Here is a 15,786-nt window from a genome sequence, read left to right on the forward strand (position 1 = left end):
TTGACATTTCTCTCTCCTCTCTCCCTCACCCTCTCTCTCCTCTCTCATCTCTCCCTCTCTCTCTCCTCTCTCCCTCACCCTCTCTCTCTTCTCTCTCCCTCTCGCTCTCTCTCTCTCTCTCTCCCTCTCTCTCTCTCTCTCTCCTCTCTCCCTCACCCTCTGCTACCCTGTCGCCAGACAGTGACTTGTGTAATATTCYGGTAGTAATGTGTGTGTGAGTGTGCCCATTGACCCTCCCTCCCCGGAGTAGAAACTGGTGCATTGTAGGTAGTCTTAGCTGCACAAGTCTATGGCATCAGTAATCTCTTTGCTATCATTACTGCTGATGGTTAATGGAAACATACTCGTTGATGAATACCCACAACCCATGGTGTTGCCTGTTCCACGCTCTAACCCACTGAGACACTGGAGCCACAGCTGTACAGTTGTGGACTTGACACAACAATCGGAGATGTTGTCGGGAGACATCTAAAACTCAAAACAGGAAACCAGTAGTGTGGACGAGTTCAGAGATCAGCCCTCTCTTTGAGGAGGTTGATTACACAGTGTCGACATGTTGAACATTGAGATATTAAAGACATGATAGACCAGACGCATCGTATATTATTAAGGAGTGAGATCTGTGGAGAGACAGAGTGGCTGTGGAATGTGTTGGGTGGACGGGAGGAGAGCACCGTGTTGATTCAGGAAAGACAGATGGACATCTGTGGATGAGGTTGAGGTCAGGAGATGAGGTCAGATCCCCTTAAGGGAGTAATAAGGGTTTGGTATTCTGTTACCCTTTTCCTGTTGAACCATAAGATGTAAGGATTGGAGAGAAGGAGGAGTGTCTTAAGTGGGATGTATATAAACTGTGATGGTGAGAAGTGTTTTGCTGTCTGAATTAYAGCTGTACAGAACCTTTGGGAAGAATTAAACTTGGTTAAAGCTTCTCTAGTGTCCGTGAGTTATTTACTCTGAAAAATAAGAACCTAACAACAGGAAGCGATGACCCTTCACTTTTGACCTTTACTCTCCTTAGTATCAGTTCTTAGTATCAGATTCATTTAATCGTCATCCCTCCCTGAGGACTGTTGACGACAACAACACGAGCTCCGGGTGAGATAGAACAGAGCGGTCAGGTTCTCAGGTGTGCTTTTGAAATGTGAGCGTTTGGCTTGAACCAGAGAACATCCCTGGTTCGAGGAGAGAGACCCAACGAAGGTTAGGGTTCGGACCGACTCTGTTACAATTCTATGTATTGCTATTATGCATTGGATGGGAAGTCAATTAGCAAAGGATTACAATTACACCTCCTTGTCAAGCCTCACCTACAATTGAATCCATCAAGATAACGAAGAAGTGAAACCCCACCTCTTTAAGGAATACCTAGGATAGGATAAAGTAATCCTTCTAACCCCCCCCCCCTTAAAAGAGTTAGATGCACTATTGTAAAGTGGTTGTTCCACTGGATAAGGTGAATGCACCAATTTGTAAGTCGCTCTGGATAAGAGCGTCTGCTAAATGACTTAAATGTAAATGTAAATGTAAGTGACCATGTGTTAAATATAATATAGAAATCTTCTGTACTCTTTTCCCGTAGTCCCTCATGACAGACTGTGGAACTTTAATCTACCAAATGGACTAGTTGGCCAGAACACTATGCACAATATGTTTCTGGGCACCATTGTTATGTATTACCCGAATACCTGGAGACATGATTGACTGATTGTCCTAGTCGATGATTTTGCAAGGGGCATGATGTGTTTCCGGGTCAAATCTAAGTCATTGGTAAATCTGAGATTAGGTTACCTGAGGTTTCATACAGTACAAGCAGAATCTATGATCCGTACAGATTATTGTCATGATACCATGTATCTCTTCCAACTGTGTCCCTGTAGAGCCATAATGGATGCTACCCTTTAGAGCCATAATGGATGCTACCCTGTAGAGCCATAATGGATGCTACCCTGTAGAGCCATAATGGAATCTACCCTGTAGAGCCATAATGGATGCTACCCTGTAGAGCCATAATGGAATCTACCCTGTAGAGCCATAATGGAATCTACCCTGTAGAGCCATAATGGATGCTACCCTGTAGAGCCAAGTACAAAATGTAGCACCCTGTGAAACGTGCCTGCTTGGGGACTAGTTTCTCCTTGGTGTGTATTGTGTGGATGGGGAGTTACGTAACCATTAGATGATCTAAATATAGCAGCCATTAGGGGATCAGATGCATACAGGCCCATAAGGCTTAGCGCTGCTATTATTGCCACTGGAAGCATACTGCCCTCCACAAAAACACATACAGGTAACTGTCAAAATAAAGGAAACACCAACATGAAGTGTCTTAATAGGGCGTTGGGGGTCATCACGAGCCAGAACAGATTCAACGCACCTTGGCATAGATTCTACAAGTGTCTGGAACTCTATTGGAGGGATACGACACMATTTTTCCATGAGTAATTCCGCTCCAGAATCTCTCATAAGTGTTCAATTGGGTTGAGATCTGGTGACTGAGAGATATACATACCCTTTAAACCCCCTAGGTTCCTTTGAGGCCTCTCTTTCAAAGTCACTGAGATCTCTTCTTCTAGCCATGGTAGCCAAAATAAAGGGCAGCTGGGCATTTTTATACATGACCCCTAAGCATAGACATTAGGCTAAATCTCTTGAGTCTCACGGTATGTCGTTCTGCCCCTGAACAAGGCAGTTAACCCACTGTTCCCCGGTAGGCTGTCAAAACGTCTAAAGTTTGAGCGGTTTGAGCTACAAAACTATTATGACCCATCTATGAAGATCTGAGAACTCCCTACACACATGAACGACAGCAACAGTACATTCTTATGGCAAACATGTACCCCTTCTCTTGACTCCACTAAACAATCACTGACGAACCTTCATCCAGCTACCCTACATATACAACTATGTCCTATAAGACTACATAACCAATAAACACCCATTAACACGTATAGGACAGTTTTAGCTGGGCAGTTTACTAGCTTTAGCTATATAGTAGACCCCTTACAGTAAGGATATCAGGGTTCTTGCTACACATAGAAGATCATAGTATATAGGCATCAGGACATAGTGTCTATAATGACTTGTAAGGGGGTCTACTACATAGAAGCATTCATAGTAATCCAGACATACGTGTCTATAATACTGGTAAGGGGTCTACTACATAGAGATCATAGTAAATCCAGGACAATAGTGTCTTAATATTGTAAGGGTTCTAGCTAACATAGAAGATCATAGTAAATCCCAGGACATAGTGTCTATAATACTGTAAGGGGGTCTACTACATAAGAAGATCATAGAAATATCCCAGGACATATAGTGTCATAAATCTGTAAGGGGGGGTCTACTACATAGAAGATCATAGTAAATCCCAGGAACATAGTGTCTATAATACTGTAAGGGGTTAATGCAACCGCTGTGTCAGATTTCAAAAAAGCTTTACCGAAAAGCACACCATGCAATAATCTGAGTACAGCGCTCAGAGCCCAAACAAGCCATACAGATAATCCGCCATGTTGTGGAGTCAACAAGTCAGAAATAGCATTATAAATATTCACTTACCTTTGATGATCTTCAGCAGAATGCCCCCCAGGAATCCCAGTTCCACAATAAATGTTTGATTTGTTTGATAAAGTCCATCATTTGTCCAAATACCTCCTTTTTGTTCGCCGCATTTAGTACACAATCCAAACTCACAACGCGCGGCAGGTCCAGGCGAAAGTTCAGACGAAAAGTCATATTACAGTTCGTAGAAACATGTCAAACTAAGTATAGAATCAATCTTTAGGATGTTTTGATCGTAAATCTTCAATAATGTTCCAACCGGAGAATTCCTTTGTCTGTATAATTGCAATGGAACGCAAGCTACCTCTCACGTGAACGCGCGTTACCCAGCTCATGCCACTCTGGCAGACCTCTTGACTCATTCAGCTCCCATTCCCCCTCCTTCCACAGTAGAGCCATCAAACAAGGTTCTAAAGACTGTTGACATCTAGTGGAAGCCTTAGAAGTGCAATATGACCACATTTCCATGTATCTTGTATGGCGCAAGAGTTGAAAAACTACAAACCTCAGATTTCCCACTTCCTGGTTGGATCTTTTCTCAGGTTTTTGCTTGCCATATGAGTTCTGTTATACTCGCAGACATCATTCAAACAGTTTTAGAAACTTCAGTGTTTTTTCTATCAAATCTATTAATTATATGCATATTCTAGCTTTTAGAGACTGAGTAGCAGGCAGTTTACTCTGGGCACCTTTTATCCAAGCTACTCAATACTGCCCCCCTGTCCCAAAGAAGTTAATATCGTCGCACCAACAGACACTGATGCTGATTGCTAAGTGCACTCTGGGGGACAGGAAGGTGAAGCACATACCATATCCATCTGTCTGGCTGTCTGGCTGTCTGCATGTCTGGACCGCTGACTGGCTGGCTGGCTGGCTGGCTCTCTGGCTGTCTGTCTGGCTGCCTGTCGATCTGTCTGGCTGTCTGTCTGGCTGTCTGTCTGTCTGTCGGTCAAGCTGTCTGTCTGTCTGTCTGTCTGTCTGTCTGTCTGTCTGTCTGTCTGTCTGTCTGTCTGTCTGTCTGTGTCTGTCTGTCTGGCTGGCTGGCTGGCTTGGCTGGCTGTCGGAGCTGTCTGTCGGGCTGTCTGTCGGGCTGTCTGTCGGGCTGTCTGGCTGTCTGAACTGTTTTCAACCATGTTGTATTCACATGTTCCTACATCAGATATCTTTCCATCCTAGCTTGTACTGTTCAATGAGCCCCTTGACCCTTGACCCTTGGCCCAGGTCTTGTAACTGTAGTTAGAATGTTATTGTTTTTCTTGCAACTGCATTTGCTTCATCAACATGGAGACATTGAATCCTGTGCTGGCAACAAGGCCAGTGTATTGTTGATGGGTTTTAGGAAACATTGAATTCTGTGCTGGCAACAAGGCCAGTGTATTGTTGATGGGTTTTAGGAGACATTGAATCCTGTGCTGGCAACAAGGTCAGTGTATTGTTGATGGGTTTTAGGAGACATTGAATCCTGTGCTGGCAACAAGGCCAGTGTTGATGGGTTTTAGGCTCCACCTGAATGGTCCGTTGTGTCTGGAGGCAGAAACAGCGGCTGAGTTCAGACCTCCAGCACTGGGCTGGGTTACTGTTTTGACTCTGCTCTGTATATTGTCCTGGCAGTCGTCACGCTTGTTATTCTCAGCCTATGTGGCTTCTGTGCCTTCCGGTTTATGAACTGTGGAGTAGGCTAAGCTTAGTAAAAAGGGGAAAGAAACCTGATCTTGGAAACATCTGATTTGGCACGGTGCAGATCGGCATAACAATCTCTCTCGCGCTATCTCCTTCCTCTCTCTCTCTCTCTTTATCACTCTTTATCTCTCTCTCTCTATCTCTCTTTATCTCTCTCTATCTCTCTCTCTTTATCTCTCTCTATCTCTCTCTCTTTATCACTCTCTAACGCTCTCTCTTTATCACTCTCTAACGCTCTAACTCTCTCTCCTTCCTCTCTCTCGCTCGCTCCTTTTCTTTCTTTCTTTCTTTATTTATTTCTTCCTCTTTCTTTCTTTCTTTCTTTCTACCTTTCTTCCTTCCATCTCTCTCTCCTTCCTCTCTCTCCTCTCTCTCGCTCTCTCTCCCTCCCTCCCCCACTTTCTCCCTCCTCTCTCTCTCTCTAGTTGACCGCCGTGGTGCCCGCCACCTTCTGACTTCCCAGCATTCTTTGCCAGGGATCCCTGTGGTGCTGAAACAGACAATTGACCTACGTACCTCCATGGACGGCAAGTACAAGGAGATCGCTGAGGTAAGTGAGATAGAAAGAATGGAATTTGTGATCATTTAACAATACAACTCCAGCCACACAGGTGGATAAATTGAATTGAAAATCGGTAATAACAAAAACGTTTTACAACGTATTTCCAAGCAAGCTCTAAACAAGCTACTCTCTCTGTGTCTCCATGTAGGAGCTGTTCTCTCGCAGCTTAGCAGAGCGTGATACTGCAATCAGCGCCCCTTATGAGTTCCTGAAGACAGTCCCATAGAACAGCTGGAGGAGAGACGACAACGACTAGAGAGACAGATCAGCCAGAATGTCAAGTGATGGGAGGAGGGAGGGAGGGAGGGAGGGAGGGAGGGAGGGCGGGACGGAGGAGAGAGAGAGAGAGGCAAGAGGAGGGAGAGAGGAGAGAGGGAGAAGGGAGAGAGATTAGTAGTCAGCAACAAGTCCTCATGAATCCAATGGGATCATGTTGAAGTCTCTAAAAAAGCTTTTTATTTAGTGTCTTCTACAGGTTTGAGCAAAATATCCTTCGCGAGCCAAACAGGAGTTAATGATGACTGACAGCGCTACTTAGCTACCTAGAAGTGAGTACAGTAGGAGACCACCCATTAGCTCTGCTGGCTACTGACCTAGAGTGAGTACACGATAAGGAGACTCACATATAGCTCCTCTAGCTACCTGACCTAGAGTGAGTACAGTAAGGTGATGCACATTAGCTCCTCTAGCTACTAGACCTAGAGTGAGTACAGTAAGGTGACTCACAATTAGCTCCTCTAGCTACTGACCTAGAGTGAGTACAGTAAGGAGACTCACATTAGCTCCTCTAGCTACTGACGCTAGAGTGAGTACAGTAAGGTGACTCACATTAGCTCTCTCTTAGCTACTGACCTAGAGTTGAGTACAGTAAGGTGACTCACATTAGCTCCTCTAGCTACTGGACCTAGAGTGAGTACAGTAAGGAGACTCACATTAAGCTCCTCTAGCTACTGACCTATGAGTGAGTAACAGTAAGGTGACTCACATTAGCTCCTCTACGCTACTAAGCACCTAGAGATGAGTACAGTAAGGTGACTCACATTAGCTCCTGTCTCTTCACGTTGACTATCGAGAGTTGCAGTACAAGTACATGGAGACTCACATTTACGCTCCTCTAGCCTACATGCACTAAGAGTGAAGTAATCGATAAAGACGAGCGCAACCTCAACTTACCTCCTCTAGCTACTGGACCTTAGAGTGAGCAATGGTACATAGCTCTGTACTAACCAGAGTGAGTACGTAAAGGAACTCACATATGAGCTCCTCAGCTAAACTGACCTAGAGGTGAGTACCGAAGAATGTGACACATCACACTTAGTATTACGCGCTAGCTACTGACGTACGATGACGATACAATAAGAACACTGCATAATTAGGCTCCTCTGCTAATGCCTAGAGTAGTACGTAACAGTAAGTGACCTAACATTACGCTCATCTAGCTTAACCTAGCAGTTTGATAATGTCAGGACACTCGGCATTGAGTTCCATCCTAGCTACTTGACCCTAGAGTGAGTACAGTAAGGAACACTTCACATTAGCTCAGGCTACAAGCAATGCATTGGCTATTAGCATCAGAAGGCCCTAACCACAGATCTTCTAGTGGTATAGTCAGAGTACACCTGGTCCGAGATCACCATACTATTATTCTCTCATGTATACTTAAAAGCGAGGTCCACTTACCCCCCTTACAGCTATCTAGCATCAGCTGGCAACACACGTCTATGTCAATGACCGTCTCTCTCCTCTTCACCCTATCTACCTCATATCTTCAAGCCCTCTGAGATCCTACTGAAGACATTCAACAGTTTTTTAGTTTTTTTTATCCCATTCTGCCCTCTAATCAGGGAATGATTTAGACCTGAACACACAGGTGAGCGCAATTAATTATCAGGTAGAATATAGAAATGCAGCGGGCTCCAGACCTCGTGCGCGGTAATATTTGAATACACCTGGCCTATCGTCTTGTGTTAGATACCTGAAGAGCAGCAGAGCCAGGCATTCATGGACCTGTACCCCAAGGAGATGGAGCGGGAAGGAGAGAAAGAGTTCCAGCGGGTCGCCATCTCTGGAGAGGAGAAATGTGGGGTAGGTCACAGTAAATACCCCCCCCCCCAAAAAAAACCTCCATACCATATCCTGCTGTAGGGCCTTTTAGCAAGGCACTTAGCTAACCTCTTAACACTGATCCAGGGGCAGCTCATGTGTGGGTTGAAAAGAAAAAAATTATAAGAAATTACAATGTAAAAAATAAAAGTATTATTTTCTTCTAAGGTCCAATGGCTAACCTGTGCCTCTCTTCTCCCCGCCCCCTCCTCTCCAGGTTCCCTTCACAGACCTGCTGGATGCTGCTAAGTGTGGTAGTGAAGGCCTTGTTCATCAGGGAGAAGTACATCGGCCTGTCCATGCAGAGCTTCTGTCGGACCACAGCCAGCTACCTGGAGGAGCTCAGTGACAGACCTCTAGATATGGGCATCTATGAGGAGATACCTGAGACCTCTGTTACTGCAGGTAGAGAAGACAGACAGAGAAACACAGACAGACAGACTGAAATGCAGACAGGCGGACAGACACACAGAGAAACACATACAGACAGGCAGACAGACACACAGAGAAACACAGGCAGACAGACAGGCGGACAGACACACAGAGAAACACATACAGACAGGCAGACAGACACACAGAAAAACACAGGCCGACAGACAGGCAGACAGGCACGCGCACAACACCTAGCACAGACTGTGTGTAAACTGGGAGAATTTTCATCATTGAAATTCAACATTTGAAACCACACGCTGTCAAAGGTTAATCTGCTGTTAGCACAACTTCAAATGGCTCTCAGCCAATCATTATGCCTCTTCAGGACTAGCAGTTTCATAATCATCAATAGAAGTAATTTCCACACTCCATCAGCTCTACCACCTAGCAGCACAGACTGTCACGCAGTGTACAGACCAGTGGGGGAATTATCCCCATTGAAATGCAGTGCCGACATCGGTATGGCATTGGCAACATGCTTGGCCCATTCCAACCCATCTGCAGGGATAAGGAGCACAGCAAGAAGAAGAAGAAGTTCTGTGTCTGACGGACTAATCACTTTAACTATATTATATACTGAACAAAAAAATATATATAAGCAACATGTAAAGTGTTGGTCCCCATGTTTCATGAGCTGAAATAAAAGATCCCCGAAATGTTCCATACACACAAAAAAACGTATTTCTCTAAAATGTTGTGTACAAATTTGTTTACATCCCTGTTAGTGAGCGTTTCTCCTTTGCCAAGATAATCCATTCACCTGACAGGTGTGGCATATCAAGAAGATGATTAAAAAACATGATCATTGCACAGGTGCATCTTGTGCTGGGGACATTAAAAGGCCACTCTAAAATGTACAGTTTTGTCATTCAACACAATGCCACAGGTCTCTCAAGTTTTGAGGGAGCATGCAATTGGCATGCTGACTGCAGGAATGTCCAACATAGCTGTTGCCAGATAATTTTATGTTCATTTCTCTACCATAAGCCGCCTCCAATGTCGTTTTAGAGAATTTGGCAGTACATCCAACAGGCGTCACAACCGCAGACCACGTGTAACCATGCCAGCCCAGGACCTCATCATCCCGCTTCTTCACCTGTGGGATCGTCTGAGGCGGGGGAGGGGGGGCGCTGAGGAGTATTTCTGTCTGTAATAAAGCCCTTTTGTGGGGGGAAACTAATTCTAATTGGCTGGGCCTGGCTCCCCAGTGGGTGGACCTGGCTCCCAATTGGGGGAGCCTATGCCCACCCATGGCTGTACCCCTGCCCAGTCATGTGAAATCCATAGATTAGGTCCTAATTAATTAATWMAATTTTATTTCCTTCTATGAACTGTAAATCAGTAAAATCTTTGAAATTGTTGCATGATGCGTATTACAGTTGAAATCGGAAGTTTACATACACTTAGGTTGTAGTCATTAAAACTCGTTTTTCAACCACTCCACAAATTTCTTGTTAACAAACTATAGTTTTGCCAAGTCGGGTAGGACATCTACTTTGTGCATGACACAAGCAATTTTTACAACAATTGTTTACAGACAGATTATTTCACTTATAATTAATTGTTTCACAATTCCAGTGGGTCAGAAGTTTACATACACTAATTTGACTGTGCCTTTAAACAGCTTGGAAAATTCCAGAAAATGATGTCATGGCTTTAGAAGATTCTGATAGGCTAATTGACATAGTTTGAGTCAATTGGAGGTGTACCTGTGGATGTATTTCAAGGCCTACCTTCATACTCAGTGCCTCTTTGCTTAACATCATGGGAAAATCAAAAGAAATCAGCCAAGACCTCAGAAGAAAATTTGTAGACTTCCACAAGTCTGGTTCATCCTTGGGAGCAATTTACAAACGCCTGAAGGTACCACGTTCATCTGTACAAACAATAGTACGCAAGTATAAACACCATGGAACCTCGCAGCCATCATATCGCTCAGGAAGGAGACGCGTTCTGTCTCCTACAGATGAACGTACTTAGGTGCGAAAAGTGCAAATCAATCCCATAAAAACAGCAAAAGACCTTGTGAAGATGCTGGAGGAAACGGGTACAAAAATATCTATATCCACAGTAAAATGAGTCCTAYATCGACATAACCTGAAAGGCTGCTCAGCAAGGAAGAAGCCACTGCTCCAAAACCGCCATAAAAAAGCCAGACTAGGGTTTGCAACTGCATATGGGGACAAAAATCGTACTTTTTGGAGAAATGTCCTCTGGTCTGATGAAACAAAAATAGAACTTTGGCCATAATGACCATCGTTAAGTTTGGAGGAAAAAGGGGGACGCTTGCAAGCCGAAGAACACCATCCCAACCGTGAAGCACGGGGTGGCAGCATCATGTTGTGGGGGTGCTTTGCTGCAGGAGGGTCTGGTGCACTTCACAAAACAGATGGCATCATGAGGAAGGAAAAGTATGTGGATATATTGAAGCAACATCTCAAGACATCAGTCAGGAAGTTAAAGCTTGAAAAAGCATGTGCGAGCAAGGAGGCCTACAAACCTGACTCAGTTACACCAGCTCTGTCAGGAGGAATGGGCCAAAATTCACCCAACTTATTGTGGGAAGCTTGTGGAAGGCTACCCGAAACGTTTGACCCAAGTTAATCTATTTAAAGGCAATGCTACCGAATACTAATTGAGTGTATGTAAACTTCTGACCCACTGGGAATGTGATGAAAGAAATAAAAGCTGACATAAATCATTCTCTCTACTATTATTCTGACATTTCTCATTCTTAAAATAAGGTGGTGATCCTAACTTACCTAAGACAGGGAATTTTTACTAGGATTAAATGTCAGGAATTGTGAAAAACTGAGTTTAAATGTATTTTGCTAAGGTGTATGTAAACTTCCGACTTAAACTGTATATATTATACTGTATATATTATAAACTCTATTCTATTTGATTCTATTCTATTGAATTATATTATATTTGATTCTATTCTATTGTACTCTATTCTATTTGATTATATTCTATTTGATTATATTCTACTCTATTCTATTTGATTATATTCTATTGAAGTATATACTATTTGATTATATTCTATTGTACTCTATTCTATTTGATTTTATTCTATTGTACTCTATTCCATTCTAGATTTAGACCAGACGGTCCATCCTCCCGTCTCCACCACTCACCCCTACGAGAACCAGGACCCTGCCTGTATTCCTCCTGATATAGGCTACGGCTGCAAGATGGTAAACGGTGTCGTCCATATCTACACTAATAAGGACACAATGGAGAAGTGAGACATTGGTTTCTTCCATTAAATCTTTCTACCACTTGAATTACTTTGGTAACACTTTACTTAAAACCTGCAGGTTTAAAGAATTATATTCTGCTCTGTGATACGTTATAAAACTTGTCATCAGCATGTAGCAAGGCCAATTCCGATTTTTAACTTGAAATTCTAATTTGATTATTGAATTCACATATGAAGTGGAGAATTTACATTGAATTAAATGTTTATTTAAAAAATCTTCAAGTTATGGAATAGGAATTTAATTGGAATTAGACTGTTTGGACTTTTTGAATTGGAATTTAATTGAAATTGTAAACAGATTTTAATCTTTGGAATTTAATTTAATTGGAATATACGGTATTTCCCAGTTAATGGATTTAATGCACATAGCATACAAAATTGACTGTAGGATTTGTTTTTAATCATTTCAACCTGTATTCCTTTATTTCCAGTATAGCTAGCCTATCTGAACAGTGACATGATCAGCCTGAAAGCCTGCGGGAACTGAATTCAAAATGGAATTTGTCAAATTGTTGGGAATAATATTGATTTGGGAATTGAATTCTTGGAATTGACCCCTGGCATGTACAGTAGATCATCTTATAATGTCCCTTTAAAACATGCACTGTGATGTCAGGAGCACAGAGTTGGAGCTTCCTTATCCAGACCTACAGGACTACATCAATGACATGAACGTCATGATGGCTCTCATCATCAACGGACCTGTGTGAGTACAGTACACAGACAGACCGTGTCTTTTATTGATTTACTTTGGTACTGTGTTTTGTTCTCTTGTACACTTTTATTCTTTGTTGTTTTTTGTCTTTAATGTGTCATTGTAAAGTATTGTTCATGTATTGTTTCATTGTAAAGTATTGGTAATGTATTATTTCACTGTAAAGTATTGGTAATGTATTGTTTCATTGTAAAATATTGGTATGTATTGTTTCAATGTAAGGTATTGGTAATGTATTGGTCATGTATTGTTTCATTGTAAAGTATTGGTAATGTATTGTTTCACTGTAAAGTATTGGTCATGTGTTTCATTGTAAAATATTGGTAATGTATTGTTTCATTGTAAAATATTGGTAATGTATTGTTTCATGGTAAAGTATTGGTCATGTATTGTTTCACTGTAAAGTATTGGTCATGTATTGTTTCACTGTAAAGTATTGGTCATGTATTGTTTCACTGTAAAGTACTTGAGGTTAGTCTCTGAGGTTTAGGTTAGTCTCTCTGAGGTTAGACTCTGAGGTTAGTCTCTGAGGTTAGGTTAGTCTCTGAGGTTAGGACTCTGAGGTTAGTCTCTGAGGTTAGTCTCTGAGGTTAGTCTTCTGATGTGAGTCTCTGAGGTGAGTCTCTGATGGTAGTCTCTGAGGTTAGGTTAGTCTCTGAGGTTAGACTCTGAGGTTAGACTCTGAGGTTAGACTCTGAGGTTAGTCTCTGAGGTTTAGGTTAGTCTCTGAGTTAGCTCTGAGGTTAGACTCTGAGGTTGACTCTTGAGGTTTAGTCTCTGAGGTTAGGTTAGTCTCTGAGGTAGTCTCTGAGGTTAGTCTCTGAGGTTAGTACTCTGAGGTATTAGTCTCTGAGGTTAGTCTCTGAGGTTAGAACTCTGAGGTTAGACTCTGAGGTTAGTCTCTTGAGGTTAGACTCTGAGGTTAGACTCTGATTGTTAGTCTCTGAGGGTTAGTCTCTGAGGTTAGTCTCTGAGGTTAGTCTCTGAGGTTAGTCTCTGAGTGTAGTCTCTGAGGTGAGTCTCTTGAGGTTAGGTTAGTCTCTGAGGTTAGTCTCTGAGTTAGACTGAGTTTTAGTCTCTGAGGTTAGTCTCTGAGGTTAGGGACTCTGAGGTTAGACTCTGAGGTTAGTCTCTGAGTGTTAGTCTTCTGAGGTTAGTCTCTGAGGTTAGTTCTCTGAGGTTAGACTCTGAGGTTAGACTCTGAGTTAGTCTCTGAGGTTAGTCTCTGAGGTTAGGTTAGTCTCTGAGTTAGTCTCTGAGGTTAGTCTCTGAGGTTAGTCTCTGAGGTTAGTCTCTGAGGTTAGTCTCTGAGGTTAGGTTAGTCTCTTGATGTGAGTCTCTGAGGTTAGTCTCTGAGGTTAGTCTCTGAGGTTAGTCTCTGAGGTTTAGTCTCTGAGGTTTAGTCTCTGAGGTTAGTCTCTGAGGTTAGACTCTGAGGTTAGACTCTGAGGTTAGTCTCTGAGGTGAGTCTCTGAGGTTAGACTCTGAGGTTAGACTCTGAGGTTAGTCTCTGAGGTTAGTCTCTGAGGTTAGTCTCTGAGGTTAGTCTCTGAGGTTAGTCTCTGAGGTTAGTCTCTGAGGTTAGTCTCTGAGGTTAGTCTCTGAGGTTAGACTTTTGAGGTTAGACTCTGAGTTAGACTCTGAGGTTTAGACTCTGAGGTTAGTCTCTTGAGGTTAGTCTCTGAGGTTAGTCTCTGAGGTTAGTCTCTGAGGTTAGTCTCTGAGGTTAGACTCTGAGGTTAGACTCTTGAGGTTAGTCTTTGAGGTTAGGTTGAGTCTCTGAGGTGAGTCTCTGAGGTTTAGTCTCTGAGGTGAGTCTCTGAGGTGAGTCTCTGAGGTTAGGTTTAGTCTCTGAGGTTAGCTTTGTCTCTGAATGGTACTGTATGCTCCTGGAATATTAATCAGAGCAGGAAAGAAGAAACCTTGAATGGAACCACTCTCCTCAGAGCAGGAATTAAAAACCTTGAATGAACCACTCTCCTAGAGCAGGAAGAGGAAACCTTGAATAGAACCACTCTCCTCAGAGCAGGAAGGAAGAAACCTTGAATGGACCACCTTTCTCAGAGCAGGAATTAAGAAACCTCGAATGGGAACCACTCTCCAGAGCAGAAAGGAAGAAACCTTGAATAGAACCACTCTCCTCAGAGCAGGAAGAAAGAAACCTTGAATGGAACCACTCTCCTCAGAGCAGGAAGGAAGAAACCTTGAATGGAACCACCTTTCTCAGAGCAGGAATTAAGAAACCTCGAATGGGAACCACTCTCCTCAGAGCAGAAAGGAAGAAACCTTGATAGAACCACTCTCTCAGAGCAGGAAGAAAGAAACCTTGAATAGAACCACTCTCCTCAGAGCAGGGTGCCCATCCTCTGGTTGTATCGGTTGCATCATGATAAAGTGCCCTAATCCATCTTCTATGTCTGTGATCCTTGTAAACCCAGGTGGATACCCATATCCACGCCGCGTCTTGTATGAACCAGAAACACCTGCTGAGGTTCATCAAGAGGGCCATGAAGAAGTATCCAGGGGAGATAGTGCATGTGGAGAGAGGCAGGGACAGACGCTCATGGAGGTGTTCCAAACCATGAACCTCACATCCTTCGACTTGAGTGTGGACACACTGGATATGCACGCTGTAAGTGGTGGTGGGTGAGGGCAACATGGTCTCCGGGTAATTCGTATTATTCTGTATGTAAATTGGTGGCACTTCATTTAGTATGATACAGTTGAAGTCGGAAGTTTACATACACTTAGGTTGGAGTCATTAAAACTCGTTTTTTAAACCACTCCACACATTTCTTGTTAACAAACTATGGTTTTGGCAAGTCGGTTAGGACATCTACTTTGTGCAAGACACAAGTAATTTTTCCAACAATTGTTTACAGACAGATTATTTCACTTATAATTCATTGTTTCACAATTCAAGTGGGACAGAAGATTACATACACTAAGTGGACTGTGCCTTTAAACAGCTTGGAAAAATACAGAAAATTATGTCATGGCTTTAGAAGCTTTTGATAGGCTAATTGACATCATTTTAGTCAATTGGAGGTGTACCTGTGGATGTATTTCAAGCCTAACTTCAAACTCAGTGCCTCTTTGCTTGACACCATGAGAAAGTCAATAGAAATCAACCAAAACCTCAGAAAAAAATTGTAGACCTCCAGAAGTCTGGTTCATCCTTGGAGCAATTTCCAAACGCTTGAAGGTACCACGTTCATCTTACAAACAATAGTACGCAAGTATAAACACCATGGACCACGCAGCCGTCATACCGCTCAGGAAGGAGACCATTCTGTTTGGTGCGAAAAGTGCAAATCAATCCCAGAACAACAGCAAAGGACAGACTAGGGTTTGCAACTGCACATGGGACAAAGATCGTACTATTTGGAGAAATGTCCTCTGGTCTGATGAAAGAAAAATAGAACTGTTTGGCCATAGTGACCATCGTTATGTTTGAGGAAAAAGGGG

At 42.9% G+C, this 15,786-nt stretch overlaps 1 pseudogene; it reads left to right on the plus strand.

The window, feature by feature from the left end:
* The window catches only part of LOC112069072 (AMP deaminase 2-like), a 74,887-nt pseudogene that overhangs the window by 23,999 nt on the left and 35,102 nt on the right, over positions 1–15,786 (plus strand).

This window comes from Salvelinus sp. IW2-2015, unplaced genomic scaffold (genome assembly GCF_002910315.2).
Source record: "Salvelinus sp. IW2-2015 unplaced genomic scaffold, ASM291031v2 Un_scaffold890, whole genome shotgun sequence".
Classification (NCBI taxonomy): domain Eukaryota; kingdom Metazoa; phylum Chordata; class Actinopteri; order Salmoniformes; family Salmonidae; genus Salvelinus; species Salvelinus sp. IW2-2015.